The sequence below is a fragment of the Heterocephalus glaber genome, unplaced genomic scaffold (assembly GCF_053883595.1).
Source record: "Heterocephalus glaber isolate CG9 unplaced genomic scaffold, H.glaber_assembly_v1.0 deba00001606, whole genome shotgun sequence".
NCBI classification, from domain to species: Eukaryota; Metazoa; Chordata; class Mammalia; order Rodentia; family Bathyergidae; genus Heterocephalus; species Heterocephalus glaber.
The window spans coordinates 16,253,849-16,271,194 of record NW_028258377.1 but is presented as its reverse complement, the minus strand read 5'-3'; the positions used below and the strand labels follow the sequence as shown (position 1 = coordinate 16,271,194).

Genomic DNA, 17,346 nt, shown 5'->3' with positions numbered 1-17,346 from the left:
AGTTTGCAAATAGCACTTGCTCTTCACCTGTATCCCCTTTTCTTCTCTGAAAACTCGAAATTTCATACTGGCACAGAACCATGTCCTTGGAGAAGCCATCCTGGTCTCAGAAATCTGGCTTCAAGCTTTCCACCTTGAGGATTCAAGATACATAGTTTTCTCTTAGAAAAATAAGAGAGCAAGTTAATTTCCTCCTCTTCTGTGGGTAAGAGTAGGTTATGATTTTAGAATGTTGTCCTGATCCAACAAGTTTTGCAATGCAATTACCTCATCTGTATGAACTCAGACTCTGTGGTCTTACAAAAAAGCATAAAAGATTAATTAGAGGGGTTATTTGGAACAATTGATACTACTTTATCTTATTTGATATGTCTTTGGTTCTTAACTTACTGATTTAAAAATGTTTGCTTCCTGGTTGATTACTTGATAATAATTGCTGGTTGTGTTTCAGCACTGTGCATTTTTATTAAAAAGTAAAATGTTTTAATTATAAAGAAGGCAGAAAACCATAAAGGAGAAAGTAAAGATGGTCTATAAGCAGATTTTAAAAATAAAATGTAGATTGCTTCTTGCCCTTTAGCTAAGATCAAATATAAAAATTAAATACAGATAGACATATATCTATATTTATTTATAAAAGTCAGTTCATATTAAACATACCATTTGTAACCAGTTTTGTCACTTAACATATGAAAGTTTCCATGTTGTTTCATATTTTTCTCTATCATCATTTTAATAGCTGCATAGTTATTCCCTGTGGATAATGCCATAATATATTAAACTAGCCCTTCTCTGTTTAGACAGTGAGGCTATTTCCAACATTTTGCTTTTATAAACAATGCTCTGCTTAGTATCCAAGTGCATGTATCTTTAGCTATGATGATTTTCCTTGGGGACAAATGCTTAGAAATCAAATTGGGATGTCAAAATATGCACATAGTTTAAAAGTTATTAATAATCTTTGTAATACTGCTCTCCAAAAATGTTTTACCAGTTTGCCTTCCTGTGAACAGTAAATCAGGTTGTTTACCTGTCTCTCCTTCTATCAGTAAGTATTAAAAAGGAGATTTAAAACATATTTACCAGTTGGATAGGCAAAGATGTTACCTATTAGTTACTTTGACTCAATTATTTGTAAGAGTAAACCTTTTTATATTCATTGTTCATTTGCATATTTTTTCATGAATTACTTATGTCTTTTATTTTTTATTTATTTTTTACTTATGTCTTTTAGAATGTGGTTTTTCTCTAAGTGCTTTTTATACATAAATATTTGCCATCATATATATCATAAATAATTTCTCCTCCTGATGGTTTAAGGTATTTTTTAAATAAACAAGTTTTTCAACTTCATGCAGTTAAATCCATAAATCACTTTCTCTATAATTTCTGCCTATATCCTATGCCTTACTCTCCTAATATGTTATATATAATATACGTAAACATTTTAGCCTATACTTTAAGCATTATAAATGTAACATACCCATGCTTCTGAAGGATCCAAATGATAGATACAATATAAAACAAAAGCAGACATTCTCTGTGGCCCCAAAGTACTGTTAACAAGTCACTTGTGCGTGGACTGTGACCTTTAGAGTAGATATGTAGTATGATCAAAAGAATAGCGAATGTTTAAATATAATTTTTTATGGTAAATGACACGTTGCCATGAATCCCTTTCAAAAATTGAGGAGAATTTATGACAATGTATCTTTTACGGTAATAAAGTTAAAATAAAAACAAAAAATCTCGTACATTCTTCATAGTTTTCATCATGTGTTTGACCAGTGGAAGGACTACTTGCACTTGGTTTTGCTCTGTGGGTGTGGAGAGCCGTTGGTCCTGGCTCTTGGTCCCATTTCATGTTCACCCAGCTTCTGGTTTCCCACACAACATTCTCTTTCATCAAGCCCCAGGATGGGTGTGGTCAGCGTGGCTTGTAGCTGGGGCCATCCCAGCGGACAAGGCTTCCTGGTCCCTGAGACTTGCTGATCTGCACTTGCTGGTGGGTGAGAATGGGAGGGTCTGGTCAGCCCAGCTTGCTCTCCTAGGGGCCAGGGTCATGTTCGAATCTGACTTTCTCAAAGGAAAGGATGCTGGTGTGAGCCCTCCAGCACCAGCGTCAGGTGGACTGTGTCATGCTGCCAGAGAGCCACTGAACTACATAGGCAGGCACAGCCGCAGGGTGACATATCTGAGGCCACTTGGGCAGCTGGGACCAGCACCCAAAGCTCTGTCTTCTTGGCTGATGTTTTTGGGCTATGTTATTATAACAGATCAATCACTGAAGTGCTTTTGTCAGTGTGAGGGGGAACTGAATGTTCTGAAAGTTTCTGATTCGTCCATAGGCAGGGGTTAAAATAAAATCATACTGTTTCCCTTCTGCACTGAGGAAAAGTCAGTCTGCCTTTTTCATGTAGCGTTCCTGAGAGCACTATTGCATCCTGAGAGTCACACGAGGGAGGTAGAGTGTTCCTCTTCTCCCTACATCTTCCTGATTTTTTTTTCTAATCAAAAAGTTGTATTGAACAAAATACTGGTTTCATTTGCAGAACATGTTGATGTCTGATTTTTGTTCCTGTTCAGTAGTTTTAAAAAAATATACAGGTTCAGCTCAGGTTCAAGCTGGTCTGCTATTTTTTTTTTCTGGAAAAAAACACTTTAGTTTGTTCCACTGTTCAGTAACAAAATTAATGTTTGGGCCCAGTTCAAGGTTCAGCAAATGGGTGTGGGTTGTTTTGGTCATGGACGGACAGTATGAGCCCTTGATTGGGACTGAATTTCTTCTGTTCTAGGGGAGAATTGCTCGTTTGTTAGTGAGCTGCCTTCTCACCTCCTGAGCGAGGGCTGCCTCAGAATTCCCTGGGAGTGATGCCTGCCTCCTGGCCAGGTGGTGAATGGTCCTCTGTGTACAGGGCATGGAGCCTGGGCAGAGCGGGTGGAGGCAGGAGGCATGGGGAGTGGTCAGTGGGAACCTGCCCCATCAACTCACAGATCAGGGCACCAGGAGAGGAATCCCGGATGCCGTGTGGTCCTTCCTCATGCCTGAACGACATCTTCCTGAAATCTACTCATAGCAGATGCGTCCATTAGTGATGTTTGGGAGGAATCACTAGAGGACATGAGGAACTGGGTCCAGGGTGTGCCTGTGAAATAGAGAGGTATGATCCAGAAAGCTCTCATCTTAATGGGTCTTTGTTCGGCACATCTATCTGGAGGACTTCTGCCAAGTGGCTTGTTTACTTCAAGCTGCCCTCTCTACTTTAAAATGGGGATCCTGAGCCAGGTGTGATAACACATAGCTATAATGAGGCTGAGGCAGGAGGATCACAAATTTACATCTACCCTGGAGTGCATAGCAAGTTCAAGTACAGCCTGGACTATGTAATGAGACCCCATGTGGAAAAACAACAACAAAAAATGGAATCCTGAGATTATAACCACCTTTAGCCACAGGGCAGCTGTGGACCAGGTTACAGGTTTAGCATATGCCTGAACTGTGAAGAAACATAGTTTTGGGGGCCACAACACTTGGGCACAGATTATTACCTGAAAATACCCAGCGGCAAAAGAATTTGTAAGTGGTACAGATGGGAAAATGATGCAAGAGTTCAGAGCAGGGAGATTTGAAGTGAAAGAGAATTCTTTGGAACGGTATTTGAAGGGAGGAGCAAACCTAGAGTGATCTGCTCAGAGCATGGGGAAAGATGTGTATATCACCTACCCACCATGACAGATGAGGTCCATTGTTGCCCCAGAAGTTATGTGGCATGTATGTGGCTGAGGTTATTTTGTTCTGCTCTGATCGGCCAGTCCCAGACCACCCACTCACCATGGGATCCTTCAAAAGGACATGGTCTGGGATGGTTAATCTTGACTGTCAACGGGTTTAGCCTGAGAGACACCTAGGAGATTAGCAAAGCACACTTGTGGATATATCTGTGTGGGTCATGATCTTGAGGACTACATCTAGTCCTTGGGACCTGGCCCTACCTGTCTGGCTCTTCTCTGTCTCTCTGCTTCCTAGGTGCCATGAGGTGAGCACTCTTTTGGCACTCCCTTCCACCATGATATTTCTTCCTTGGAGCCAGGTGACCATGGGAAACAATGGACCAGCATAAACCTCTCTTCTTTTGAGTTTTAGGTACCAGGTATTTTATCCTAGCAAGGAAAGGTAACTAACACATGGTCAGAGTTCTAATTGGTAGGAAAGGGAGTAGCTCCTGAGCAGACCAAAACAGACCTATCTAGCCAGGTGTAGTAGTGTGCTCCTGTAATCCTAAGTATTTAGGAGGCTGAAGCAGAAGATGGAAGTTCAAGGCCATCCTGGACAACTTAGCAAGATGCTGTCTCAAAATTTAAAAAAAAGAAAAAGGGATAGGATATAGCTCAGTGGTACAGTTCCCTGAATTTAATCCCCAATACCACAAAAACCAAACCAAACCAGCCAGGTCTGCTCAGGATGGGGACAGGATTTATGTACTTCTTGTGGCTATTTTGCCCTTCAGAACCAGGACAGAGCAAAAAGCACCTATAAAGTGAACACCATCAAGAGCTGAGTTTCTCTTTCCCCTTTGGGTTCTGAGTAGATGCTTATTTAGTGGGAGCAAAAGAATGCAGTTCTGGCTACCCATCCCCTAGGAGCTGCAGAACTGGGGGCACCCATTGTGCTCCTGGCACGTGGCATATAGGGCTCATCCAAGAAGGGCCTGGTTCCAGGTCACTGGACCATGGCAGTTGAGGTGGTGACCGCTGAACATTCCAGAGGCATGTGTGGCAAGACAAAGGCGAGCTTGAAGAGGGGAGGAACCTGAGGGCATCATGCAGGGTGGCCAAGATTCCAGGGCTCAGTGTGGATGGAAAATTGCATGCCTATGTGACCCATGTCACCTCTTCTGTCTTTCTTCTCAGGCAGGGAGCCAGGTTGGTTTTCCTTCCCTGTGGGACAGCTCTGGGTGGTGGGCACTCTGGAAGCAGCTCACTCCCTGCTCTGAGGCTGCCTGGAGGGAGGGAGAGAAGCAGCAGCCTGTGTGGTTGTGTGTAGCCTTCTGGGACTGGGATGATGAGAGTGGTTAGGCAGGAGGATACATAGACACTCAGCCCTAGGCTCTGCGGGTAATGCTCGGAGCCCAGCTGGCCTGGCCTGTTGGCCCTGGTGTTTTCAGTGACATCTGGCAGAGTCCATGAGGGTTTGCATGTAGCTGATGTTTGAGGGGGGTCCTGCTAGGGAATGGGGGAGGGCTGATGGGAAGTGGGGTGGGATAGGTTGGAGGCCAAGGGAGATGTTGCTGACACAGTTCCTGGAGGGTCACCTGAGTCAGATCCTGCCAGGGACTCGGGAGTGTCAGTTCCTCTGGTAAATTGGTAGAGTGCTGGGTTCTCAGACCCCGTGACCTTCAGACACCAGCTAAAGGGCTCGCAGAGGGACATAGACTCCCAAACACTGCTTAAAGACTCGGGCTTTCAGAAACAAAACAGGTATGGAAGGTGCTACCAACCTAGCAAAAGGCACTCTGTGTGTGGAGAGGGAGGACTTGGTAGTGCAGAGACATCATTTCATTTTACAAAACTCCACATGTATTCTGGCCAAGAGCCCAGAAGCATTGTGGACAATCCCCTGCCCCTTTGAGTCCATTCTGGGTCCTGCAGACCAACTTCATCTTGGGCTCCACTCCTTGTCTGAGACCCCAGACACTGCCCCTTTCTCTCAGGGATTTGCAACAGACTGTACCTGGCCTGTATTGGCCGACCTCTTGCCTTTTGTGTCACCCCACTAGTAGAGCTAAGCACCTGTACCAATCCACACCAACTTCTTGACTGCCAGTAACCAAGGCTATGGAGGCCCAAGTGTCAGAACAATGTCTTCCCCATGAAATCCATTTATTCACGAGTAAGGTTAGTGGTATAAGGATGCCCAAGCAGCTGCCACAGGAAGGTGAAGCAAGAAAACAACTAGGGATGGAAAAGCAAAACAAACCACCAGGCAGCCTTCCTGAAGTTACATTCAACAACGTACTAGTCCTGTGTAATGCTGATAGGTGTCTCCAACCTGGAGAGCACGGTCAGTTGAGTTTAGACACTACTTCCTCCAGAGATCCATACCTTCGCACATTGAAGGCTCTGAGAAGGCCTGCAATGAAAAGGATATTTATTTTCCTTTTTGGCCCATTGTTTTCTAAACCCTTGAACCAGCACCTTTCCTTCTGGAATGCCCAGTAAAGGTCTCATGAAACTGGTGTTCACCTGACACGGATGCAATCAAGACACAGCTACTTCTCTGGCTCTAGAAGCTAAGCCTCCACGTTCAAATCTGTGCTCTAGCAATATTTAAAGGTCTACCTTGGGCATGTTCCTAGCCATCTGTGCTTCAGTTTCCTCAACCAGGGGCAATAATACAACCTACAGCATAGAGTGGCTGTGAGGATTAAATGGGTTAATGCATGTGGAATGCTCAGAGAAGTTACTATAAATGCTAACTGAGATGGTGATGTTGATGCAGGTAACAGGGAAGAGGAAGATGATGATGGCGGTGGTGGGGCTCCCTGTGAGTCTTGACCTGAACACTTTACCGTTGACCTTGCCTCTGGAACCTTCCCTGGTGGGGGCTCATCAGGGCTGACAGGTTTGTGCTGGTCTCTGAGTGAGGCAACAGTGAAGCAAGACTTAAATTTTGCTTTCAAGTTCTATTTCTAGGGGTCCTCTGGGAGTGATTTGTGTCCTTGGTTTCCTAGGACCTTCAGCATGTAGGAGATGGCTCATGGGGCAGGAGTTTCAGACATTTGCCCCTGACTTGCTGAGAACTCAGTCTGCTGGTCCGACTTCTCAGAATCTCAACTCTGAGAAAGAAAAAGTGAACCATAGAAAAGGAGCTGTTAAGAAAAGAGGTCCAGAAATAGAGGCCCTTTGAAACAGCACAGGGGTAGGATTATGTGTGGGGTGGTTTTGGAGGTGCTGGCAGACTCTAGAGGATGTTATAATTGTGGCTGAGATGGCCGGTCCATTCCCAATATCCATTCTTCCCTTTCAAGTAACACTTCTACCTAGCTAAAAAAGACTACATGTCCCATCCTCTTTGGCAGCTAGGCAAGGTCACCTGACTAAATTCTGTCAGGAGAAGAACAAGGACTGTATGGTAGTTTCAGGAAATGTCCTCGAATAAGAGGGAACGCTCTCATTTCCTCTTTCTTCTTCTGGCTCTGTAGAATGGAGACATGATATCTGGACTTGAGCAGCCACCTTGGACCACGAGATGACATGACAATGACAGTGAATTACAAAATCAGAAGATGACAAGTGGAGCCATCATATCAACCCTGGGCTGTCTATCTCTGGGCTTCTTATATGTAAAAAAGAATACATTTCTGACTGATTCCAGCTGCTATTATTTGTGAGGGAGCTGGCAGAAGGGAGCTAGCTCTACTATACCCATTAAACTGACACAAGTATAATTTCACCTTTCTCTCTTAGGTGGTGGCCTGAGGAGTAGAATTCTGGAGACCTAAGGTCAGAGCAGAAACACTGAAGGCCTCTGGGTGGTGACACATTTCCTGACTGGCTCAGGCTGCTGCTGTTCACAGCCTGGCCGAGCTCCTCTGTTTGGCCTGAGCAGTGAGAGAGATGGACAGAGAATGGAAGGGAGAGGAAGCTCTGACTGGTCCTCACAGGGCTGAGTTGCCAAATGTCTTGTTCTGAAAAGGGAACGGGTTTCACGTGGATAGATGGAAGGACTACTTGTTCCCTCTGGAAAGTTCTATTAAATGACCAACCCAGACACACTTTAATATTAATGGGAAATTCCTCCCGTTGTTTATGAAATCATTTTAGAGTTGATTTTAAAAAGACAGGGGGAGAGGGAGAAAAAGGCATTTGTTAGCTAAACGAAACCTAGACAATTATTTATAGATGCATCTGAGTGGCTTGTTTTAACATGGAGCAACTGTCTGAAAAGACTCCACTTTGACACCAGTAAGCACTCCTGGCACTAAGAATAAATTTATGAATGTCTTTTATGAGAGTCAACAAACTAGACAAATAACCCCACAGACTGTCTTTCGCGTCTCGAACCAGAACAAAGACAGTTGTATTCGTCATTGGTCCTGGGCAGGAACTGGGCCAAGCTGAGCTGCCCTCCCTTGGGCCGGATGTTGCCCTCTAGCTAATGTGATTTCTTTGGGCACAGCCACGGTAGCAGGCAACTGCCTGGTTTATTTCCATTCCCCCACTTCCCTGATTTGTTTGAGTAGCTAAATATCTCTTTCCCAGGAGAACATCTGCTCTTTTAAGAATGGAAAAAGCAGGAAGGGCTTCCAAGATGCGAGGTTGGAGCTCACCCTCCAGTTTGACAGACCTGAACCTCATTGAACATGGCTCCTGGGCACCATGCTTCATCTGTAGAGAGAGCTCATGCTACTCAGTCTCCTTAGGGCTCTGGATCTCTCCCTGGTTCAGTGACTTTCAAGACACTCTGAATTCTCTACTATGATGCCTGAGGCTTAAAAACTGCTTTGATCAAGGTTTGGTCATTTTTTTTATGTTTTACTTATGGATGCCTTCCTATCAAGATGCTTTGGTTAGAAATGGAAGCACAAAAATGCAGGGGTGCAAAAAAAATATGATGAAAAAACGTGAAAAACATCAATGAAAGGTAACTTAAATGTTTCTGAATAAAAACTGTTTTCTTGGGGGGAAATACTCTTTCAAACTTTCTCCTCCTCTTCCTTTTCCTCTTCCCCAGGTGCTCCAGGGTCCACGGACACTTGTGTAACACTGGGGCAGTGTAGGGTACTTTTCTCACGGTAGCTATCCTGAAGATTGTTATGGCATGGCTGATGTGGCTAGGTCTCTGGCATGGTGTATGTGTTTTGAATGAGACTGCTCATCATTTCTGGTTTGTGTGTTGCCACACCAGCCCTCACTATAGACACTAGTAATCTGTCCATTTCCCTTCATGCTGAGGTTCCTGTGCTTGGATGCTGCCTGGCCCCACCTCTCTGGCCTCTTGGGAGTTCACTGGTCCTCACAGCTCCTCCTGTCTCCCTTCCAGTACTCATGGAAACTTCTGGGTCTCTTAAACTCCCCTGCTAGGAGAACTATCTCAGCCTGGCCTCTTGGCCTAACCATGCCAGGTGGCCATTTCCATTTTTCTTGGCCACTCAGTATTGCTGGGGCTACACTCTGCAAGCTGCTTTCTGTATCAGAATGAAATCTTATTTTCTTATAGTCTGGAAATTTGAAGTCCAAGATCGAGGTGCCAGGTTGGTCTCTACTGAGGCCTCTCTCCTCAGTTAGCAGGTGGACACTCTCTTGCTGCCTCTTTATGTGGTTGCATTGTTATCCTTCTGTGCACCTGTAGCCCTGTTATCTTTTGCTCTCTTCTTTTTCTTTCTCCTTCTCCTTCTTTGGGCTGGAGATCAAACCCATGCCCTTGTGCATGCTAAGATGTACTCTTCCACCGATTGACATCCCCAGCCTCTCCTCTTCTTAGAAGCACACCAGCCCTACACTAACAACCTCACTATAACTTAATCACTTCTTTTAAAGACCTTATCTCCAAATATGGTTACATTCTTCAATCCTAGAGATTGGGAAGGAACAGAGAAATTTTTGGGGAACATAATTCAGTCCATGAGAATTTTCTTCCCCTCAATACATGTGGAGTTTGTCCATCCAGCTGGGGCGGGTCCTTCAGAGGCCACCAGTCTTCCCACCTCATCTGCCCCTCTCAGACTCTCTGCTGCAGCAGCCTCACACTTCAGGCAACAGTGGGCTTTCACCCTTCTCAAAGAGGGGACGAATTCTTGCCTGACAAATTCTGCCCTTTCTCCAATGGTAGCTAATAGGCTCAGACCACCACCCATGTTCTTTGTAGGGGAAACAATCTGAAATTTAGAAATTCAGGCTGGGGTGTAGCTTGGTGATAGAGTGTGTGTTTAACATGTGTGAGAACCTGGGCTTAATCCCAGGATATACGCACAGACACACAAAAATCACTTGGAATTTAGAAATATACAAATTCCTTTTCTCAACCAAGCCTTACTTTCAAAACTATTTTCTTGCTGCTGCCACGCCAAATTTGCTTTGAAATTTGAAGCTCAATTGTTCAGCCTTCTGATGCAAGGGATGGATGGGGAGCCACAGGGTGACTTGATTTATAGGGAAGGAGAAATCAATTGATACTATATTTTATCTAGGTCAGATGGCTTAGTTTCTTTTTTTTCATTATAAAAAGGAGTATATGCTCATTTTAGGAAATTTTGGAAATTAATTCAAAGAAAAAATCCTGCTTACACCTGATATTCCAAAACTGGTACAGTTATCATTTTAGCCTATTTTCCTGCTTTTTTCTATGGATAATTTTTGGGAATTATTTAAAAAATATGGTATGTAATGTATTTTAAATGGTTAAAAACAGGATACAAAGGTACACAGTGAGAAGTCTCACAACCATTCCTATCTTGCCCCCTGGTCTCACTATCTCTTGAGAGTCATCACTTGGGCTGAGTTTTCGGGCATTTGTCCTTTCAGAGTCTCTTGAATATATGCTCTTATTCTCTGGTTTCTTACATACCAAAAACTAGAACTTTGAGGTGCCCTGCACATGGGCAACTTTCAGCATTAGCACTGTCTCTGTAGCTCCCTGCAACCTGGAATCTCAGTACTCTGGGCTAACACCTTTACCTGTCTAGGTCAAGCTTTGGCTATGATGGACATCTTGGGATTCATGGAAGTCAGTGCTTCTCCTTTCTCCTGGTAACAAACCCTGGCATACTCTCTTCATCTCAGCCCTGGCCATGGGTGTGAGCACATGATCCAAGTCTGGCTGGGTAAAGAAGGGCTCTTGAGGCAGTCATCTCTGTATGAAGCTATGCACTGGTGACCAACTTATTTGGGGCTAGAAGTGACAGAACAAGCTTATATGCAGCAAGGTGCATGGAACAGATTTATTATTCATAGAGAAGCAGCCAGGGCAAGAGCTGGTCTCCTCAGGATTAAAAAGATACCTGGGTGGATAGTACATGTCCTCTTTGGACTGCAAATGAGGGGCCCTGAAAGGGAACCTCCCCTGGGTTATATACCTCAAGATATGGCTCACTGGGCTAAAGTGTTGAAGGAATTGTTTGTAGGAGGGGACAGTTTGTATGAGCTTTCCTAGCCATTCTGTCCCTATCTCTGGATGCTACACATTCTACAGGTATTTTTGAGAGCCACAAGCAAGAAAGGAGGGAGGACTGTATCAATCTAGGGCCATCCAGAGGACTGTCCTATAGCTATGTGATTCCAGCTGACCAGGACTTTCCTCCTGGTGCTAGTGGGAGTGCCTTCCTCTGGCATCCAGCTTACTGTATTGTCATAATGTGAAGTTGGTCATCTTTCCCACCACACACATGGGGCCCATCATGAATAGGAAAAAGGTGGTCAATACTCAGAAAGAGAGGAAAATCTCGGACTACTCCTTGGAGTCCTGGATTCAGCCCTGGTTGAGATCCACCCTCTTTGGGTTATGGAAGTTTGAACTGCATTTCTGTTACAGCTGCAAGAATCCTAACTTGTACTGATCCAGTGAACTCTGAGCCTCTGGTCACGGAGAGGTGGGGGTTAAGAGCATAGACTGCAAAATCAGACTTGCTGGGTCCATAGTCTGACTCCACTGCATAGCAAGTGGCCTTGGCAAACCGTGTAACTTTTCTGTGTCCATGTCCACCCCCTTGGGTGATATAACGTGAGCTGGTGTATGTCAAGTATGTAGGCCAATGCCTGGGCCATGGAAAACTTCATAAATGCTATTATTTGCATCCATCTGTCCACATTTTACTGGTATCATTGCCACTCTCACCAACCCAACCTTCATCCAATCCCATCTTCCCTCTCACAAGCCCAGAGTTGCTCAACATGAAACAATTGGCATCAAGATAGTGGGAAATAATAGCTGTGGATGAGATCGTTCAGTTAGCAGATTAAAAGGTCTAAGGCTGGGCAAACAAAGAAACAAGCAAAATGCAGTCATGCCTTGGTTCCCCACTGCTTTGAAACTTGTTGAGTTTGGTACTCGATACATTTTGACATGAAAGTTTTATCCTGGTACTAATTATTTCTTTGGTACTCTATGGATAAGCTAGAACTTGTTGGCACCTTGTGACTTGCTACCCTTTCCCGTCAAAACAATTTGGTGCTTGTTGTTTTTGGTACTGATTGCAACTCTGGAACCAATGAATGATGATTACTGAGGTAGCACTGGACAGGTGCCAGTGAGATGCCACACAGTACAGTGGTCTTTTAAGGATGAACTAAGGATGTACAGTCCCACATTTCTTTCTCCAAGAGTTTTCTCTCATCAAGATACTTCCCCAGAAGTCAGTATGGAGATACTGCAAAGAACTAGGACTAGAGGTCCCATTTGACTCAGCTATTCCCCTGCTGGGTATCTTCCCCAAAGAATTAAAAGAATCATACCACAGTGATATATGTGCACTTATGTTCATAGCGGCACAGTTTGTAATAGCTAAAGCTTGGAAACAGCCCAAGTGCCCATCAGCTGGAGACTGGATAAAGAAAATGTGCTTTTTTTTTTTTTTTTAATAAAATGGAGTACTACTCAGCCATAAAGAATGAGAAACTAGAGTCATTTATAGCTAAATGGATGCATATCAAGGCCATACTCTTAAGTGAAATAAATAGGACACACATGTGTAAACACCAAATGGTTTCTCTAGTGTGAGAAACTGATAGTGTAAACAAGGATTAAAATGATTAAAATCAATAATTGATAAATTGAAATAGGAAAAAAGGTCCAAAGATGAAGGAGTGAAGGGAAGGGAAGGGGAAAGGAAAAGAGGGAAAGGAAAAACTATGAGAAAAGGAAAAAAAATGGAAATGAAATCTATGTAAATAGGGAAGGGTGGAGGGGGTGAAGGGTGCGCAGGTAATGGGGGAAAAAAAAAGAACCAAGATATATCATGTACAGGTACAAACACCCAATGATAAATGTAAACAAATTGTATACCTAAAATGTACCAGTAAAAGAACTAAAAAAAAAAAAAAAAAAAAAAAAAAAAAAAAGATACTTCCCCAGGACAAAGAGCTGCTGTTGTATTTATTCCTGGTGTTAGTTTGCTAGGACTGTCATTGAATACTGGGCAGCTTAAAGAGATGAAATCTGTTTTTTTACAATCCAGAGACTGGAAGTCCAAGATCAAGGTGTTGGCAGGCTGCTTTCCTATGTCTTCACATGGTCTTCTCTCTCTCTGTGTCTGCACCCTGATCTTTTTTTATAAAGACACTGGTCATATAGGATTAGGAGCCACTGTAATGTCTCCAGTGTACCTTAGTTCCCTCTTTAAAGGTTCTACTTCTAAATATAGCCACAGTCTGGAATACTGGGGGTTAGAACTTCAACCTGTGAGACCTAAGTGACTCCATTCTAAAATTTGGTGGCATAAATTTCAGTTCTAAGAAAAACCACAAGATGTATTTTGACCACCTGCATGTGATAGTGTTCAGCCGTCTCCTAGCAACAGCTAATCAGTAGTTAGCAACCTTTTGCAGCTTGGGTGTGCAAGGCACAATCAATCAGGTTTAATTGCCAATCTAGAACCTTGCTGTAACCACTATAAAAACTCCTGCTGATTTAGAGTCAGGGCTCTCAATCTTGACCCGCTGTGGCGGTGGCGGTTGGGAGTCCCTGCTTGAGCTTGAGCTTGAATAAACGACCCTCGTGTGTTTACATCAGAATCGGCTCCTTGGTGGTCTTTGGGGACCTCGAAATCTGGGCACAACAAACCCACATGTTAAGAGGACACAATTCAGCCCATAACACTCCCTGAAAGTGGCTTTTCACCCAGGCATCTCCTGCCTGGCACCCTCTTTCCCTGTTCACAAATCCCTCTTTGTCCTGTGCACATTTTAAAGGCTGGCCTAGTTGAAAATGAAGGCTTTCCTATTTTTATTTATTTATTTATTTATTTATTCATTTATTTATTTTTTGCCTTTCCTATTTTTTAAAAATGGGTTGTGAAGAAAGTAGACAAGTAATGTGTGTGCCTAGGAACCTGACTTGGGGTAAATAGTAAGTTAGTGTTCAGTTCTGTAACTGAGTATAGAGAGCCTTAGGATGTTGAGTAAAAGAACATAGCAAGATTTTTGGTCTTCTATTTTCTAATTTCCTCCAAATATTTTTAGTTGATCTGTCATCTTTAGCTTTGAGTCATAGCAGAGTTTATTTCATTTAGTTTCATCACCAGGAGAGCAAAGAGCTGATTGTGATGGTGACATAGTAGGAATAATGAGGAGCAGTATCCTCTTATTTTGGCTGCTGGGATCCCAGCCTGCACACAGTGGCTGTGTCCATGGGGCCACCACGGGTGTCTCTGTATGTTAATTTCCCTGACACCATCCCCTGCTCAGCCTTCCTTTTCTTATGCATGGTTTCATTCTCTTTTTTATTATATTGTGTATATTGTTGTAAGCTTTCTTCACATCCATTCAGTCATTCATTAGCCACACATGCATATATAAATTATCAGGAAATATTTTCCTGTATCTCAAGATGGTATTAGAAGAAATCAGGCTTTTACCTTATAATTTGAGGCTGCAGCTCATTAATATGCCACCCATATTTATCTATGTTGTTGTAAATGTCATCACCTTTTTTCTCCATTCTTGGGATTGAACTCAGGGCCTTTACACTGAACTACATCCCCAGTCCTTTTTATTTTTCATTTTGAGACAGGATCTCACCAAGTTGCTTAGTTGCCCATGCTGGGCTTGAACTTGCCATCCTCCTGCCTCAGCCTCCCAGAGTATGGGATTACAGCTGCGCACCATCACACAGGACTCTCATCTTTTTCAATGCTGAATAATATTTAATTACATATTTCTCAGAATTTCTTTATTCATTCATTTATTGAAAGGTACTTAGGAGGACATTATTCTGAGTGAATAAGCTAGACACAGAAAGAAAAATACTGCATGATTTCACATGTGAAGCTAAAAAAGACCAGTCAAATAAATAGAAACAAGAAAGAGAGTAGACTGGTAGTTATCAGGTAGGAGAAGGAGGAAGTAGTAGGCTAAAATACAATGGACTCATGTATTTAAAATTCTGTTACATGACATGATTAAGATAAGTGGGATATTCTGGTTAGTGAACTAATCTGGTTAATAAAGAGATGGAATGTATCATGTACAGATGCAAATTCCCTATGATAAGTGTTATTATATATGCCTAAAACGTACCAATAAATGTTTTGCTATAAAAAATTAACAACAAAAACAAAAATAATGAATTATTCTTTATATCATCTAAAAATTGTCAATTAAAACAAAGATACAACAAAACCTCTGATTCTTTTTTTTTTCATTAAGTTTATCGGTACATTTCAGGTATACAATATAGTTACATTCATCACTGGGATCTTGTACCTTTACATGATGTATCTTAGCTCTTATTTTTTTCCCCATTCCCCTGCCCTCCCTTCACCCCCTCTACCCTTCCCTATTTATAGACTTTGTTATCATTTTTTCCCTTTTCTCATATTTTTTCTTTTCCCTTCTTTCCTTTCCCCTACCCCTCCCACTTCCCCTACTCCTTTAGACCTTTTCTTCCTATTTCACAATATCAATTATACATTTTGATCCTTATTTACACTTTTAGTTTTTCACACAGAGAAACTATTTGGTATTTACACATGTAAAACTTCTAATTCTAAAGTTAGACTGTGCATCATTAAATATTTTTTAAATTCAGAAATTAATTTAATCTTAGAAATGGTGATCTATAACTATGCCAGTGCACTAGAGATAAACTAGTTAATTTGAACTTTCTGTTCATTTATTATTATATTATTAATATATATTAATACTTAGTTTATCTCTAGTGCACCAGCATAGCTATGGTAGCCCCAGTTGATTTTTCCATCATAGTTTCCCAGAAAACCATAAATAGACAAAACCATTAGAGTTATATGAGGGCCCTTACAACTGGGCCCTGGCTCCAGGGGTTGCAGTTTGATACTCTCTTAAGATAAACCAGGTACATTCTAGCTAGAAGGAAGATCCTCCTTTTCAACTCATAAATACATCCCTCTGTTTGATCCAAACTGTGGGGTCCCCACTGGTCTTGGGGCCACCTAGGACTATGCTTGCATCAGTAACTCCCTTAATAAATTGTACCATGTGCAATCCTATGTCTATTTCTCTTCTCTTACGTCTCATGGCACTTGAGGTTGGTACTCCTACACTGGGACTGGGGTATTCCTGAACAACCAAATAATTCTGTGCAAATGAAACACAATTCTGGCTCTTCTTGAGCTTAACCACTAGTGTACACACCTGCATAAATGTTTGCACATGTGCACACACACAGCCCCCACATAGGCACATACACACAATTAACTATAATATAATATGGTAAGTGTGGAAATTCCAGGCAAATGAGTCAACAGGCAAAATAGATAATTATATCTGGGAAAGTCTGAGATGTTACCATTCTTGCTAAGCCTTGAAGGGTGAACAGGATTACATCACAGAGAGATGGATGAAATGCATTTAAGATGCACAGATAGTGCAGATAGCTATTGAGAGGTTTGGGGAGGTGAATTGGGTATACTGTCATGAATGCATCTTAGCAAATGAGAAGCTGAAAAGCTTTCCTGGGGGAGTACATTTGTAAACTTGCTTTACCTCACGTTCGTCACTAGTGGGTAATCATTTTGCCTATTTTATGGGGTTGGAAAGTTACAAAAAAGCTGAGGGAATGTAGGTGCTTCAAATGGTGTTTAACACCTAGTAAGTGCTCCATAAGTGTTAATATTATTATGATTATCTGTTCCCAATTCCATCTTGAGACTCCTTTTGGCCCTTAGCCTTGTGAACAGAAGCTTGATAACCTCACTGGGCAGGTCTCACATGTCTCCGTAAGGTGCAGCTTCCTGACCTTCTGCAGCCCCACTGCTGTACTCCTCAAGGGTTCTGGGCCTGGATGCAGAGGAAAGAGTGAAGAGTGCATGTCCTCTGGTTTTAATATCTTCACTCTGAAAAATTTGTTTCTGTGCTGAAGACTCTTGGCCATTAAGCCAGGCTTCTAATTTGGAAATGTGGAAAAACCATATAATTTCAAATATTTTCCATGAAGTGCTATAAATTTCTAGGCCTCCGCAATAATGCTGTCTCAGGTCGATGAAATGGAAAAACCCACTGGTGTGGGAGATTTTGTTTTGCCACAACCCACAGCTGTGCCACTTTGGACAAACTCTTCCTCTCTCTGGACCTCAGCTTCACGATGACATTGATGATAAGAGTGATGATGGTGACGACTGTAATCGTGATGGGGTGATGATGAAGAATGTCTAC

At 42.5% G+C, this 17,346-nt stretch overlaps 1 long non-coding RNA gene across 1 annotated transcript in view; it reads left to right on the top strand.

Annotated features, from left to right (window-relative positions):
• Window positions 1-12,677, top strand: part of LOC110344701 (uncharacterized) — an 81,870-nt gene extending 69,193 nt beyond the window's left edge. Inside the window, exons 3-4 of the long non-coding RNA XR_002387436.2 lie at window positions 6,500-6,622; window positions 7,203-12,677. This is a non-coding gene — a long non-coding RNA (uncharacterized LOC110344701). The remainder of the gene's footprint in view (window positions 1-6,499; window positions 6,623-7,202) is intronic.
• Window positions 12,678-17,346: the final 4,669 nt, after the last annotated feature.